At 51.9% G+C, this 17,285-nt stretch overlaps 1 protein-coding gene across 5 annotated transcripts in view; it reads left to right on the plus strand.

Annotated features, from left to right (window-relative positions):
- LOC100350716 (carnitine O-palmitoyltransferase 1, liver isoform) overlaps positions 1 to 17,285 on the plus strand; it is a 91,018-nt gene that overhangs the window by 5,700 nt on the left and 68,033 nt on the right. For all 5 annotated transcript variants that reach the window (XM_070064389.1, XM_070064439.1, XM_051827873.2 and 2 more), the window contains 2 exons: positions 944 to 1,103; positions 6,461 to 6,552. The gene's annotated coding sequence lies outside the window, so the exon portion shown is untranslated. The remainder of the gene's footprint in view (positions 1 to 943; positions 1,104 to 6,460; positions 6,553 to 17,285) is intronic.

Raw genomic sequence — 17,285 nt, forward strand, 5'->3', positions numbered from 1 at the left:
CATACGGCTTGGCCTGGACGGGAGCTGGGCACACAGGGAGCTCCCTCGATGCATTTCCTTGACCTAAGGGATTGAAGACAGACTCACCCAGCTGCTGAGGTTTTATTCGTTATTAGAATCCTAGCACAGAAATGGACAGTGATAGGCCCTGAGAGATGGACATGGCTTCTTAAGATTTTCCAGTTTGGCCGGCACTGCGACTCACTAGGCTAATCCTCTGCCTGTGGCGCTGGCACCCCGGGTTCTAGTCCCAGTCGGGGCGCCGGATTCTGTCCCGGTTGCTCTTCTTCCAGTCCAGCTCTCTGCTGTGGCCCAGGAAGGCAGTGGAGGATGGCCCAAGTGCTTGGGCCCTGCACCTGCATGGAGACCAGGAGGAAGCACCTGGTTCCTGGCTTTGGATCGGCACAGCACGCCGGCTGCGGCAGCCATTTGGGGGGTGAACCAACGGAAGGAAGACCTTTCTCTCTGTCTCCTCCCTCACTGTCTAACTCTGCCTGTTATCTACATGGTAACTGATACACGTCTGTGGTAGGAAGGAAGAAGTGTAGTGAAGAGTACTCTAAGTGGACGTCCAGACATGGACATGGTTCAGGTGCAGGGCAGCCTCTTACTGAACGGGGTGGGGAGGGTTGGGCTTAGCACCGCAGCACCCTCTTGTGTGTCTCACATTCTGGAACGTCCCAGTGTCAGCGAGCCACACGCATGAACGTCTGTTAGCACATTAGACGTCTCAGGAAATGTTTTCGGGAGGTTTTTGCCCTGCACTAGCTCCAGAGAGTATGTCATTCCAGAGTGAGGAATCCAGAACATACCTGTAGCTTCCCATTTTCCATTAAATCTTAAAGTCTGGATTAAAACGAACTTCAGACTTACATTTATTGCGGTGCATTTCACTGGAGTGATCTGCTGTAAGTGCAGCGTGGTCATTGTTTTTCCATTTTAGGTGATAATGTCAGTCGGAAGTGGTACGCAGAGGCTGTGTGTGGACAGTGCTGGCAGAAGAGGCTGAAGGCACTTTGTTTCCTCAGTATCAAGACCAGAATAAGTATCTACAGTCAAGGACAAAGTAAATTAACAAACTGTGTCCTGTGGCCATGTGAGGGGTAAGTGAATGTTTGGCTTGGTATCTAAAATGAAGAAGCAGGTTATCAGGCAGTTGGCAAACTTCCTAACCCATCCTAGTGAGCTAAGAATGGAACAAAATAGACGCTTCTGCTGTGGGATACGTGGGCAAGTAGTTAGTTTAGATCTGCTGAGCTAGAAGTCTCAAGCCCCCGTATGTAATTCTGTCCTCCTACTTGTAACCAAACACCCCTCTCCTCGGGTGCACCCACTGCAGCCAGGATCTGAGGGGAGACTCCATGAGGAACTTGGGAAGGTGCCATACGATTCCCAGGTGACTTCACACCTGTAGAGGCACCACCCCTACCTAATAAAAGAGGCCAACCACTGGAGGGGCTTTCTCTCTTTTGCTGCCAGTCACAGCTGGAGGTCCCCTGTTTCTCCTTCCTTACCCCCCCCACTTCCTCCCTTTGAGCAATCCTTTGGCCTACTGCCCACTCATGATGGATATTTCTCTGTGGTACAACCCACACGCATGCGTGTATGTGTGTTCACTGTCATCTTTTGAATAATATTTGTTAGCACTTTCGCATCTTAAAGGTGTCTGCATTGTCTGTGTAACACAAGGACCTGGAGTAAAAAATTAATATATCAGCCGGCGCCGTGGCTCACTAGGCTTATCCTCCGCCTAGTGGCGCCGGCACACCGGGTTCTAGTCCCGGTCGGGGCGCCGGGTTCTGTCCCAGTTGCTCCTCTTCCAGGCCAACTCTCTGCTGTGGCCCGGGAGTGCAGTGGAGGATGGCCCAAGTCCTTGGGCCCTGCACCGGCATGGGAGACCAGGAGAAGTACCTGGCTCCTGCCATCGGATCAGCGCGGTGCGCTGGCTGCGGCGGCCATTGGAGGGTGAACCAATGGCAAAGGAAGACCTTTCTCTCTGTCTCTCTCACTGTCCACTCTGCCTGTAAAAAAAAAAAAAAATTAATATATCCTCCCTACATCACTTCCAGATTCATTTCTTTCTTTTTTTTTTAAGATTTATTTATTTATTTGAAAGGCAGAGTTACAGAGAGGCAGAGGCAGAGAGAGAGGTCTTCCATCCGTGGGTTCACTCCCCAAATGGTCACAACAGCCGGAGCTGTGCTGATCCAAAGCCAGAGCCAGGAGCTTCTTCCGGGTCTCCCACCCAGATGCAGGGGCCCAGGGGTTTGGGCCATCTTCTACTGCTTTCCCAGGCCACAGCAGAGAGCTGGATTGGAAGTGGAGCAGCTGGGACTCGAACTGGTGCCCATTTGGACGCCAGCACTGCAGGTGGTGGCTTTACCCGCTACACCACAGCGCCGGCCCCTACACTGTGTACACTTTAAACAGGACCATAAAATAAGTGTGTTCTGTTGCCTGAGTCCAAGTCTCCTCATTGAACGGAAGTGTGAGCCAAGAGCGGGAAATACGGGCAGGCAGGCCCGTGCGTCAGGAGTGGAGGATATGTTTCTGTTTGACTTGGATTCAGAAGGCTGCAGGCCACAGTACTCTCAGTGTCTCAGGGATATGTATGTATGTATGTATGTATGTTGCTTTGTTTGAGAGGCAGAGACAAAGAGACACAGAGAGAGCGTCCATCTGCTGGTTCACCCCCCAAATGCTGTTTTAGCCAGCTGGGCCCAGCTAACACAGGAGCCTGGGACTTGATTAAAGTCTCCCATGGAGGTGACAGGGACCCAAGTACTTGAGCTGACGTTGCTGCCTCCCAGGGTGCACAAACAGGAAGCTGGACTGGAAGCAGAGGGGCTGAGACTCAAACTAGGTACTCTGACATGGGATGTGGGCATCCCACTGCTGCTATGGAAGCCACCCCCATCAATACTGTTTAATTTTGCCTATAGGCTTCATTGTTAAGTAATTTGGTTCAAATAGCATAATGAATATTTGTATCCTGACATCTTAGTAACCATTTGACTATGACACCTAATTTGCAAGTAGTTCCTTGTGCACCATTGGACTTTGAACGTGGAAAATTGTCTAGTGGTACTCTGGTGAGTTTGCTGTGGCACTCAGTGCACTGTGGTGCATACTTTAAGAATCTGAGTACTGGGCCGGCACCATGCCTCACTTGGCTAATCCTCCACCTGCAGTGCCAGCATCCCATATGAGCATCAGGTTCTAGTCCCAGTTGCTCCTCTTCCAGTCCAGCTCTCTGCTGTGGCCCGGGAGTGCAGTGGAGGATGGTCCAAGTGCTTGGGCCCTGCACCCGCATGGGAGACCAGGAGGAAGCACCTGGCTCCTGGCTTCGGATCGGCATAGCTCTGGCTGTAGCGGCCATTTGGGGGGTGAACCAACGGAAGGAAGACCTTCCTCTCTGTCTTTCTCTCTCACTGTCTAACTCTGTCAAATAAATTAAAAAAAAAAAAAAAGAATCTGAGTACTAACAGCATATGTTAGCATAGCAGACTATCCCTGGAAGCTCATATCAAAAAATGGGGGGCCAGGTGAGGGGTATAATAAACACATTGACTTAAAATGTTTTATGGAAAAAATAATAGAATTAAGGTAAGTTTAAATACCTGCACATATGGTAACTTTATAATACATTTTCTTTTACATGCAAGTAGAAGAGGAATGGTATATGAGTTTATTTTCAGTCTTCCTTGCGATGTCCCTAAGCGAATAATTACTTTAGTAAGAAGATTTTTGCCAGTCCCATATATCGTTATATAACAAGTGAGTCATTGTTATGATTTTTAAGAATATTATCAGGCATTAAACATTCTTGAAATTTTGATTGCTGCAGTTGAAATTACTCAGGAAATATATTTTTGATCCTATATTTAAAAGTGAACAGGAGTGGACACGTGCCTAGTGGTTAAGATACCTAGGTTGCATGTTGACACACCTGTGTCTGATACACATTTCTGGCTCCTGACACCAGCTTACTGCTTATATAGTCCCTGGGAAGCAACGGTGATTCAAATGATTGGGTACCTGCTAACCACATGGGGTCACGTGGATTGAATTTCTTGCACCTGGCTTTGGTCATTGTCTCCGTGGACATTTGGGGAAAGAGCCACTGGATAAGAGCTCTGTATCTCTGTCCCTTTCTGTCTTGCTGCCTGCCAAACAAATCAGTTAAAACCAACATTTGAAGCATTTAGCAAGTGTTGAGACCTTTCACCACCTTGTTAGTCACCATAAGAGGCTGGAGTAAGCCTCAGACACAGCTCTTTGCCAGTTCTCTGATTTGCCCATTCCCATGGTTTCCGATCAGCTGTCCCAGGTGGTGCCCTTGACCATTGTGGACCTCCCAGCAGCACATACTCACCTACTCGGTCCAGAAAATCCCTCACCTCTCTCATTACTATGAATATGCTTTTTCTTAAAAAATCTTTGCTCTTATGATTATACCATAGTATACATATAATATATATAATTATACAAATGTACAGTTTTCCTTTTTTAAAAAGATTGTATTTATTGGAAAAGTAAACTTAGGGAGAGATTCTCTATGCTCTTCTGAGTCTCCCTGCTCAAAGCGTGGGGTACAGACCCTGAGAACAGTCGGTACCTGGAGGCTGAAGAGAGGCCAGGGCCCCCGCCCCCACCCCCGCCCTGAGCTGCAGACCCAGCACTGAAACACTCCCGGGAATCGTGAACACAGGGGTCTGAGAGGCCCGCCTTGGAGTCTACTTTCTGCACTCCTAGTGCCAGCCGTGGCTGAAGGAACTCCGGGGTTGCACCATGAAGTTGCCCCAGACGTATGACCTAACGCATGCCCACACGACATAGCTTTCTCTCTGCTTTACCTTGGGACTAAGTAAGCAAGGGGGTGGGTGAATGGAATTGTACCTACTGTGTGCAAAGAACTGCCTCAACACCAAGGGCTGTGAAATCCCTCCTCCCGAAGGAGCAGAGCTCAGACGGGCAAGTGCAGACAGGCTGTCGCTCCCCCTCTTCGTGGAGGAACGACACAGGACCCTGCGCTGTTCTTTTGTCTGCTCGGCCCTCCCCGGGTTTGCTGCTGGTTCTTCCCGGGTTGGCTACCGTCCCTTCCACCTCCGTGGAAGGGCGGTTCCCCCTGCCACTTTCCCTACTTCCGCGGGGGAGCAGCACACTGCCGGCCGGCTCTCTCAGGGGCTGCTCAGATGTTATTCGGATGTTCCCCTTAGATGTTCCTGGTCCATGTTGTCTCTTTCCTCCTTTATAGTCCTCTTCCACCAATCCCAACTCTGCTACCCACACGCCGAGTACACTGCTCTCCTCCAATCAGGAGCAGGTCCTACAGGTTATTGGTCGAACTGGAGGCAGCTGTGTAGAAGTTGTTTACTCCTCTCCCAGCGCCATATTGTGGGAGAGCAGATGCATAGAATAAGTCTTAATTCCAGTAACAGTCTAGTCCGAGTTGCTCCCCACAACAGACCTAACAGGTGGTGTCTGGGTGACCGCAGTGGAGACGCCGCCGGTCTGTCCCCTGTGAGCCCTTCCCTCCCGACTCCCAGCCAGGCCAGGTGGGGTCTGGGGCGAAGCCCTGGGACTGCGCTGTGCTGTGTGAATGAGGGAGTTTGACTTCCTCAGGGTGACGCCTCCCTCCGTGTCAGCGGTGATTACACACGGTTTGAGATGGGGGCAGAGGGAGTAAGCAAGGCTACTGGACGGTGGACGCGACAAAGATGGGGTGGGTCGCTGGGATTCACACAGTAACCATCTCTAATCCTATTGTGTGCAACGCTGTGACTGTCAGCTCGGAGAGGAAGAGCACTCAGACAGGGACGCTTCGCGACCCATCTGTTTCCCTGTGAGCAGCCTCTGAGCCGTGCTCGTGAGATACAGGGACAGGAAGTGAGAACTGGGAGCAGAGGCATGGAGGATGCGTGATTATGGCACTGCTTCTCAGCTCATAGCACTGCAAATTAGTTTCTGGAAAAATGAAAAAGAGTGGTTGCCAGTGGATCTTCCCGTGCAGACCTCTTGTGCTCGTTATTACTAATGCTTAAGGAACATTTGCAGTTTATGGAGTTGCTCATGGGAGTCACTTATTTCCAAATCAGTACTTCATAAAAATGAGAGTTCTGTGACAAGCTCCGTGGCCAGCCGACTGACGGCTGTGCATTCTGCTTGCTGGCTTGACAATGGTCACCCTGCGTCCCTTCTCCCGTCCTCTTGGTGTGCACAATGCGGGCTTTCTCCCGCCCTGGGCATCCTGTGGCCAGGTGGGTTGTTGATGGCCTTGGCCCTAGAACCTGCTCAGCGGTCAGGAGGCTCACAGTGGTGATGGGGGTCGGACGTGGTTATAGAGGGATTGGGCCGTACACCTGCAGGACAAGAATCTCCTCTGTCTGTACCTAGGGGCTGGTGGCTGGAGCTTGACCCCACACACTAACGCACAGGCTCTTGCCTTTGGTTCACACAGGTGGATAACGGAGCCCTCCCGGCAGTCCTCAGTGGGCCTGCGTTCCCCTCCAGCTCAACTCTTCCAGGACCACCCAAAATCGCTTTGTCTGGGTAAGGATTCTAAGCAATCAGTTGTCGCTTAGTTAATGTAAGCGTTTAAGAGGCATTTGTGTACATCTGGGGTTTTCTTCTGTGCGCTGAAATTCGGTTCCACTGCACACCTTCGTGTCTCTGAAGGTTAGTTTCCACCGTGAGACACGGGAGCCACGTGGCTGTTCACGTGTGGTCTGTGGTTGCTGGGAAGGCAGCTCTCTGCATGCTTCCTCGCGACAGAGCTGGCCTGTGGCCGTGTTTCAGACGCCATTGACAGCTCTGTCTGGGTTGCCCATGGCTGCAAACTGTGCCGACGTACTGGTTCTTGGCTGTCATCAGCGTCAGGATCGCAGTGTCCACCAGGAGGCGTGGAGGGTGGTTGGCGGAGATCCCTCCCGGCTGCCGGCACTACCCGCCCTCCCTGCTCAGGTGGCCCACGTCCTATGGCAGGTGCTAGTGAGCGAGTCTAGTCCTGTGGTCTACCCTGTAGGCTAGAGGCGGGTGTGGGCTGCATTGGCCCAGGCCCTTGTCTTGCCGTTTTAAAGTCGTGTTTGTGATGGTGCCCGAGACCCCACGCTGGTTGCAGCTGTCTGTTCAGCGAAGGTCGTGTTCCCACAGTGGTCTGGCGGCCCTTTCTGCTCGCTGCTTTCTGTGTTTGATTATGGAGCTCAGTCTCTTCTCCTCCCAGAGCTTTTGGCCCACAGTCCAATGCGGGGACCCGGGGCCTGAAGGCAGCAGGGCCAGCACCTCAGGAAATGTAGCCCACGGCCTCCTGCGCTTTGCAGGGTTCCACCGCGGGGCACAACTTCCCCACGGCCTTGGCAGTGCAAGAGCTGTTGGGGGCAGGAATGAAAGCTGCCCAGTGGCCACTTGGTGGGACTCTTGGAGGCTAGCGAACCCGTCAGCATTTCACCTCTGCCTTGTCCCTGGAGGCAGGGGCGCTGATGTGGGCTGTGCACGGTCGGAGCAGGCGCCCTCCAGCTGTGGCAGCCGTGCGCGGGCGGTTCCTGACTCGGTCATCTGAAGGAGCAGGGCTATGTGGAGCCAGCGGCCTCCCTGTCCTGGTGCGGCGGTCACTGAGGGTCAGTGGTGTGGCCACTGGTCATCGCGGGTGGCTGGTAACGCTTCTGGGTGGAACAGGGACCTCAGCAACTTCTAGACTCTGCTCGCAGCGTCACATCCTCAGGAACGTGCGTGTTAGGGCCCTCAGGAGGGCGTGGGGCGTGGGTGCAGCGCACTGCTCGGGCTTTGTCCCGCGTGGACATCGGAGGGGCTGGCGTTTCCGTGACTTGACTGCGCGGAGCGGGTGCTTTCCTGACGCAGGCGTTCGCAGCCCACGTGCGCTCTCACAGAGGTCTGCGTGCAGCCTGGTCCTCCTCCCCTTCGCTCTGCTCGGGCTCCCCGTTCACGGCTCCTCCTCACCCCCCTTCCTCCCTACCCCATCCGGGCTTTTCTCACACATCTCACACTTCTGTATTTTGGCGGAGTTGTGCGAGTTACAAGGGTTTTCTGCTACAAATCATCGGCCAGGAACACCGCGAGTTTGGTGTTTGTGTCTTTTTCTGGAAATGACTCCCTGCTTCTCTGTCATTCCACTGAGCCAGCTCTGGTGATTTTCCGTCAGTGCAGAGTTCGGATGGTGTTGTGGCATCTCCACCAAGTTAGGAATTCAGCAAGGGGCAGCCGGTGAGCTGCTGCCGGGTGGTTTCCCTCTGTGAGTTCCCGGCCACCACTTGTTTGTCCATCTCTGTACCGCCTTCTGTACTTCGTTAGCCCTCTTGGGCTTCTACAAGATCTGAGGTCGCACTAAGTCTGCAGGTGTCAGAAAGGAGGTCAGCACAACACGGGTCACACACACTAACCCGGCAGGTGACACACGCAGGTCAGCCTGGCCCTGAGGCTGAGTGTGAGAGAGGTCTGACCCGACCGTCATTCCTTAGGACTGGGTGATGCGGGGCTGGCGCTCTGGTACAGTGGATTATCCCACTTCCTTCATGCCAGCATCTGCTATGGGCACCAGTTCGAGTCATAAGCACTCCACTTCCCATCCAGTTCCCTGGTGATGCACCTAGGAAATCAGCACAGGATGGCCTAAGTGCTGGGCCCGTGTACCCATGTTGGAGTCCCAGGTGAAGCTGGTGCCTCAGCCCCAGCTGTTGTTGCCATTTGCGGAGTAAGCCAGTGGATGAAAGATCTCTCTCTCTCCTGGCCTCTCCATTTCTCTGTAACTCTGCCTCTCAAATTTAAAAAAAAAATCTTTTTTTTTAAACTAGGTGATGAACTATCTTATTGACTAATTCATCATATTTATAAAAATCTTTTAATAAAAATTCCTATTCTGGCCGGCGGCGGCTTCCCGCCGTCGTCGGCCGAGGTGGGATCCCGAGGCCCTTCCAGTCCGCCGAGGGCGCACCACCGGCCCATCTCGCCCGCCGCGCCGGGGAGGTGGAGCACGAGCGCACGTGTTATAGCTGGCGCTCTCGCAACCCCGCAGTTTTAAGTGAATGAAACAATCACAACCTATTCTCAAAGTTTAAATCCCGGAGAAGCCGGCGGGAGCCCCGGGGAGAGTTAAAAAAAAAAAAAAATTCCTATTCTGTCAACCATAGCTTTAATAGTGTGATTATAGTCAAGTAATAAGTGTGAGTTCTGACACATCACTGATTGTCTCATTTTTGGTAACATAATGCACATCATGAAAGACATATATGAGAGTCTGCTTTTCTGGAAATGCTGGTTTTTTTTTTTTTAAAGATTTATTTATTTTTTATTTATTTGAAAGGAAGAGTTACAGAAAGGCAGAGGCAGAGAGAAAGAGAGAGAAGTCTTCCATCTGCTGGTTCACTCACGAGATGGCCACAATGGCCACAGCTGGGCCGATCCGAAAGCCAGGAGCCAGAAGCTTCTTCCAAGGTCTCCCACTTGGGTGCAGGGGCCGAAGGACTTGGGCCGTCTTCGCGGCTTTCCCAGGCCATAGCAGAGAGCCAGATCAGAAGTGGAGCAGCTGGGATTCGAACTGGTCCCCATATGGGCTGCCAGCACTGCAGGTGGAGGCTTTACGCACTATGCCACAGCTCTGGCCTCAACTACTGTTTTTTTTTTTTTTTAATTAATTAATTTATTTATTTATAGAAAGCTTTTATTTAGTAAATATAAATTTCATAAGTACAGCTTTTAGATCATGGTGGTTCTTCCCTGCATACCTGCCCTCCCACCCCGAAACCATCCCACCTCCTATTCCCTCTCCCATCCCTTTCTCCATTAAGATTCATTTTTAATTCTTCATATACAGAAGATCAACTCTATACTAAGTAAGGATTTCAACAGTTTGCACTCACAAGACACACAAAGTATAAAGTACTGTTTGAAAACTAGTTTTGCCGTTAATTCTCATTGTTCAACACATTAAGGACAGAAATCCTACATGGGGAGCAAGTGCACAGTGACTCCTGCTGTTGATTCAACAATTGACACTCTTATTTATGATGTCACTACTGTTCTGTGTGATGCTTTTCCGAGGCGGGGTCTTCAGGCCCCTCTTTCTACTCTCGGGTTTTCAGCTCGGCACTCAGAGAGGTCAAATATTGTTAGAGCCACGGGCATTTTCCACTTAGCTTCCATGGCACCAGCTGGACTTGCTGCTGTCCCACAGTCATCTGCGCCCATCTGTAACCGAGGTCTTTGCTCATGCAGTGCTTTCTACAGAAACATCCTCTTGTCCCACAGCAGGGACACCTCCACTGTCAAAGTTGCTGTCAAGTTCCACCTCCCGCTAAAGCGCTTTGTTTCAACGTCTTTCATCTGTAGTAACTGTGCTGACTCTGTTATGGAAGATTTCAATCAGTAGAGAAGCAATTTGACGGTTAACGCTGTTTTATGTTCCCTAGTTAGTCAGTCCTGTGTCACATGTCCCTGATTACTTGATGGATTTCTCCAAGACAGGCGCCATATAGCACAAAGATGTTTATTTCTGGAGTCCTCAGAAGCACTTGTCACAGTCGTGGCCCGCAGTGGCCCCTCATTCCGTGCCAGCTGGCCTCCTCCTAGCATCGTAGATGCGCATCCACCCGCCCTCTCTGCTTCCTGGGTCCTAGCAGGTGCTCACGGGAGTCTCCACAAAGCCCCAGCTGCTTTCTAAAGGAGAGAGTTCTGTTTCCTCTGGACAGGAAGTGAGAGGGTGCCCCATGGCCCAGGTCAGCACGGGTCTGAAAGGGCTGTGGGCAAGAGCAGTGATGCGGGCGTGAGAGCCCCTCCTCTGAACTGCTCGGGGCTTCCCTAGGAGTGGACGGGCCAGGAGGGGAGAGCTGGACATGCTGCCTCCTAGGAGTGGACGGGCCAGGAGGGAAGAGCTGGACATGCTGCCTCCTAGGAGTGGACGGGCCAGGAGGGAAGAGCTGGACATGCTGCCTCCTAGGAGTGGACGGGCCAGGAGGGGAGAGCTGGACATGCTGCCTCCTAGGAGTGGACGGGCCAGGAAGGGGAGAACTGGACATGCTGCCTCCTAGGAGTGGACGGGCCAGGAGGGGAGAGCTGGACATGCTGCCTCCTAGGAGTGGACGGGCCAGGAGGGGGAGAGCTGGACATGCTGCCTCCTAGGAGTGGACGGGCCAGGAGGGGAGAGCTGGGCATGCTGCCTCCTAGGAGTGGACGGGCCAGGAGGGGAGAGCTGGACATGCTGCCTCCTAGGAGTGGACGGGCCAGGAGGGGAGAGCTGGACATGCTGCCTCAGGCACCTACAGGGCCACAAAGCACCCACTCTTCTATTTAAAAAAAAAAAAAGCCCACGCTAGACAAGCACTAAATTCATAGAGCGTCCAGTGGCATAATGTCGACAGTGGGAGATGTCCTCAGAAGAAGTCACAGTTTGCCCCTTGGTCATTATCAGGGACGTTAGCGGTGTTCCTCTGGGGGAGGGGCAGAAGGGGAGAACAGTGAAGTGCAGGTGGAATCTGTGCGCGTGCAGACAGCAGGGTAGGCTGAGTGTTGGGGATCTGGGCCCGGTGTCTGTAGAGACAGTTCACCAAGAGAGCTGGGTGTGTGGGACCCAGAGCAGAGCCCGGGGGAAAGGGTGTGGCTGTATTAATTGGCTCCACGTAGCTGACAGCAGGGAGCTGTTGCCTGCTCTGTATGCGGACACACGACTGTCTGCAAGCATCAACCATGTGCCAAGTGCTGTTCTGGTTCTGTGGAGAACCCAAGGCCCAGATGTGCCCTTGCCCTGAGGATCCAGGGCACAAGAGACGCTGCTTGCACACTTGGTCCTCGGGAGCACACTTGGCCATCAGGACAGGCACGCACCCCCTCAGTGCCAGGGAGCGCCCTCAGCACAGTGGGCCCCTCCTTTTCACCATGACCGTTCAACTTCTCCCGTGACTGATCTCCCCGCTCCCCTAGTGAGCGTCACTCTGCCTGGGGACTCTCCCGACGCGGCTGCCCCTGTGGTTACAGCTTCCTGGAGAAAGAATTTCAATACCAAGAGCCTGAAATCAACATGGAAATTCATAAAAAAAAAAATAGGCTCTGCACAGAGACTGGCGGGCAGATGAAGCTGCTGTCTGCGATGCCAGCATCCCGCAGCAGACACCAGTTTGAGTCCCGGCTGCTCTGCTTCTGACCCAGTCCCTGCTAATGCACTAGGAAAACAGGAGACGTATTTGGGCCCCTCCCACATTTGGGGGAGGCCCGGATGGAATTCCAGGCTCCTGGCTTCAGCCTTGCCCAACCCTGGCTGCTGTGACCACTTGCAAAGTGGACCAGTGAATGGAAGTTCTCCTTCTCTCTCTGTCTCCCTCTCTCATACCTGTTGAGAGGTATGAAATTCACTGAGAAATCCAGCACTGGCTGGATCTGGTGAAGTTAGTTCTACCCCGTTGTAAACAATGCATGCCATTCCTACTCTGTAATCAAGCACCTAAAAATAATACCTATAATCGTCTGGTATTAAGATTCTCCATAAATGGTGCTGGCATTGTGGCTCAGAGGCTTAAGCATCCCACACGAGCACTGGTTCGAGTCCCAGTTGCTCTGCCTGTGATCCACCTCCCTGCTAGTGTGCCTGGAAAAGCAGCAGAAGATGCCCAAACACTTGGGCCCCTGCACCCATGTGGGAGACCCAGATCCTGCATCCTGGCTTCAGGCTGGCCTAACCCTGGCCATTGTAACCATCTGGGGAGTAAGCCAACAGTAGAAGTTTTTCTCTCTCTCTCTCTCTCTCTCTCTCTCTCTCTGTGTGTGTGTGTGTGTGTCCCTCTCTTTCTCTCTGCACTTTTGCCTTTCCAATAAATTTTAAAAAAATATTCTTCATAGTTGTTCAAAAACACCAAGATTCTTAACTTATTCTCTTTATCAAGAGTAACCATGTGAATATTTTCTTTTTTAATCTTTATAGGCTAACTGTTAGTTAATAGCCTAAAAAGCCATGTAACTGTACCAAATCCAAGGGTCTAAAATTGTAAGTTATCAAAAATCCTTCATTATTAATTATGAAATAAAGTTGTTTAGAAGTCAGTATAGGGGTTAGCATTGTGGTGCAGCAGGATAAGCTGTTGCCTGCAACTCTGCTCATATGGGTACCAATTTGAGTCCTGACTACTCTACTTCTGATCCAGCTCCCTGATCATGTGCCTGGAGAAGCAGTAGAGGATGGCCCAAGTGCTTGGGTCCCTGCCATCCATGTAGGAAACTCAGATGGAGAGACTCCTGCTCCATTGTGACCACTTGGGGAATGAGCCAGCAGATGGAAGATCTCCCTTCCCCTCCCCCTCCCTCTCCCCTTCCCCTGTCCTTTCTGTGTGACTCTGCCTTTCAGATAAAAATAAATAACTCTTAAGAAGACATGAAGTCAGTATGTGGACAGTAGTCAGACAACCTGGGACGGCTTGCTGTGCCCGTGCTAGTTATTTCTCAACAACCGTGTCTTTTTTTTTTTTTTTTCTTGACAGGCAGAGTGGATAGTGAGAGAGAGAGAGAGAGTGACAGAGAGAAAGGTCTTCCTTTGCCGTTGGTTCACCCTCCAATGGCCGCCGCGGCCGGCACACTGCGCTGATCCGATGGCAGGAGCCAGGAGCCAGGTGCTTGTCCTGGTCTCCCATGGGGTGCAGGGCCCAAGCACCTGGGCCATCCTCCACTGCACTCCCTGGCCACAGCAGAGAGGTGGCCTGGAAGAGGGGCAACCGGGACAGAATCCGGCGCCCCGACTGGGACCAGAACCCGGTGTGCCGGCGCCGCAGGCGGAGGACTAGCCCAGTGAGCCGCAGCGCCAGCAACAACCGTGTCTTGATGGACATCGTGAACGAGAACAAGAAGCTACTGTCTTGTGTGTGAACCCACTCCTGATCCTTTGGTATTATCTTGGCCAGCCAGCTTCATAAATAACACTGCCCACTGTGCAATGATGTCACTTTCTTGGGTCTTGGTGTCCTTTTCTAACCCCTCGGACGAGTGTTAAGACGTGCTGTCACGGGTTGAGCATTCACTATAACATTTCCGTACCCTGTTTTTTAGAATTTTGATGAATTTACTTTGTATTGAAACTTGTCACGAAGCTTCTCCCTGGAGGTGCAGCTCCCAGGAGGCTGTCAGGGGTGGTCGGGCAGACTGTCAAGCAGAACCCCGGCCGGAAGTAGACAGCGTGGCGGAACGCAGGTGGAGCTGACGGCCATGCGTGCCAGTGTCTCCTTGTCCACCCTGCCAGTGTCGAATCTGTTGTTGGTGTGTTCACCTGCTCTCGGCTCTTGCCGCGGGCTGCTCTTTTCTGGCCGCCCGCCTGCCTCGCCTTCAGGTCCCTGTAGTGAGGGCAGAATGTGTCCTTGTCCCCGTGTCTGCGGCCCTAACCACCGTCTCCACGTGATCTTCCGTTTCAGAGCTGCTGCAGCCATGAGCGCTCCATGACGGGCAGTGATGTGGGGGTGCACACGTGGGCAGAACCCACAGGCCCGTGACGCCTGGTGCACGGGACAGAGTGGACAGACTGGTTCTGCAAAGAGCAATGCTGTAGCCAGTGGTTGATGCAGTAATTGGGTTCCTGCTTCAGAGGCCCACATCCATGCTGGAATGGCTGATCTGCGTTTGGAGTCTCAGATCTGCTTCCGGCTCTAGCTTCTTGCTGATGACCACCCTGGGAGGAGCAGGGATCAGCCAGCACTTGGGTCGTGGCCACCCACCTTGGTGTCCTGGTTTGAGTACCAGGCTTCTGGCTTTGGCCTGGCCTGGCCCAGCCTTGGCTTTTGTGGTCATTTGGGCAGTGATATAGTGGATGGAAGGTCTCCCTCTATATGTCTATCTCTATGCCTCTATGCCCTTCAAATACATACATTTTTTTTTAAAGATTTTATTTATTTATTTGAGAGGTAGAGTTACAGACAGTGAGAAGGAGAAACAGAGAGAGGTCTTCCATCCACTCATTCACTCCCCAGATGGCCACAATGGCTGGAGCTGGGTGGATGTGAAGCCAGGAGCTATGAGCTTCTTCTGGGTCTCCCACATGGGTGCAGGAGCCCAAGCACTTGAACCATCTTCTACTGCTTTCCCAGGCCAGAGTGGAGAGCTGGAATAGAAGAGGAGCAGCTGGGACTAGAACTGCACCCATGTGGGATGCCGGTGCCGCGGGCAGAGGATTAACTTACTGTGCCACAGCACCAGCCCCTCAAATACATACATTTTTAAAAAGTAATGCTATGCATGCATATATGTATATGTATATGTGTATGTGTATGTGTATATATACATATATATATATAGAGAGAGAGAGAGAGAGAGAGACTGACTGACCGACCATCTGTTGGTTCATTCCCAAATGGCTACCATGGCTGGGGCTGGGCCAGGCTAAAGCCAGGAACCGGTAACTCCCAACTGGGTCTCCCATGTGAATGGCAGGAGCCCAGGTACGTGGGTCATCTTCTGCTCTCCCAGGCAGTTCACAGGGAGCTGGATTGGAAGTGGAGCAGCTGGGATTTGAACCGGCTCCCGTGTGGGATACCAGCATTGCAGCAGTGGTCTAACCACACACCAGCCCCTGAATTATTCTTAATGAAGCCAGAGAAAGAGTTTCTTGCCTGAAAACTGCTCCCTAGCATAGAAAGAAATTTTCCCTCAAGTTTTTTTTTAAGGATTTATTTATTTATTGAAAGTCAGCATTACAGAGAGAGAAAAGTCTTCCATCCACTGATTCACTGACCCAAATGCTTGCAACAGCCAAGTGCAAGCCAGGAGCCAGGAGCTTCATCTGGTCTGCGACATCTGTGGCAAGGGCCCAAGCCCTTGGGCCATCTGCCACTGCTTTCCCCAGGCCGTCAGCAGACAGCTGGAACCCGCTCCCATGTGGGATGCTGGCTGAACAGGTGGTGGCTTAACCTGCTACACCACAACGCCAGTCCCCAAATTTGTATTGAAGAATTTGCCATCACTAGGGGGGCCTGATTATTATTTGAAGAATGGAGAGAGGCTCAGAGCGTACCTAGTGCAGTCCAGGGGACAGAGGTTCTATCAGGAACATGGGCTCTGTCTTCTGGGGAGTGCTGTGTGTTTGGTTGCCTGGAGACTGAGAGATTTCTCAATGAGCTTATGCACTGTGTGTCTCTCATTCCATGTTGAGTGTAAATTAACACACATGATTCTAATCATGCATGGTGTTTTGGTTGGTATCAATCCATTGCTAAGAAATTAACTCTATAAATATTAATAAAGTTTATGTTCTAGTTTTTGAAAGTCTAGGTAATGGGTGGTCACCCCAGTAGAACCCCTCCACGAGGTCTCTTGGTGGCAGACCTGTGACCTGTGACCTGTGAGTTGAGGGGGGATGCACCATTGTTGCTTCACTGGCAAGTGTGGCATGATCACCGTTATAGCTTTCAGTTTTCTTCACTCTTTTGCTCCCCACAACTGAGTTTTGTCTGTGAGGAAATAGGGCATCATTTTCTTAGGGCAAATTTGTCTTAGTTTAATTGGAGTTCTGTTAGACAACAGTCAAGAGAAGTACTAACTGACCATCAGCAAAGAGAAGAGCACATGGCTGCCTTGTGTTTTTCTTTTGGAGCAGAGTTTTTATTTCGTGTACAGAAAGCTAAACAGTGTACAGTTAACCCAGTTTAGTGATGTGCTCTTGAGCCTCTTCCGGTTTGACAAGTCCAGCCAGAGATTCCGGAGGCAGGTGCAGCCTCCTCCCTGAGAGGTCTCACCTGCGGTCGTTGTAGTGGTGCTGACTGCCTGCTCCTTAGAACCAACGGCCTTGTCTTCTGAGACCACCTGCTTGAGTCAGCAGTGGCGCCGGCCCTCCTGTGGACCAGATGTCCACGGCCGACCTTCCCCGTGAGGATGCTGTAAGGCGCCTTCCGTTCGACACGAGGTAGGCAGGAAGGTGACAAGCTCAGTTGGGTCCATGTCATGTACAGTCGCCACCAGCTGAGTCTTACCCGCCACCAAGGTGAGGATGCTTGAAGAGCAGGTGGTCTTCTAGTGGGGACATCGCTTTTGCCACAGCTTTCTTCTTGACCTGAGCCACCAGGCATTTCTTTGTTTTCCTGTATCGCCTTTCTCCACTGTGAGCTGGCTTACTCAGTTCCGTAGCTTCTCGGCTGTCCAAGGCCTGGAAGAGCTGACTAGTCACGGAAGGCTGTCTCAGACCTAAGAGGACAGCCCTTTACTTCTGCAGTGGTATGCAGCAAGGCCATTGACAAAACAAGTGAACATCCTTTGGGGCTAGAGGTCCTGTCATTGCCAGATTCTTAGGCCTTTTCTCAATGGACTTACCACCT

The sequence above is a fragment of the Oryctolagus cuniculus genome, chromosome 1 (assembly GCF_964237555.1).
Source record: "Oryctolagus cuniculus chromosome 1, mOryCun1.1, whole genome shotgun sequence".
NCBI lineage: Eukaryota > Metazoa > Chordata > Mammalia > Lagomorpha > Leporidae > Oryctolagus > Oryctolagus cuniculus.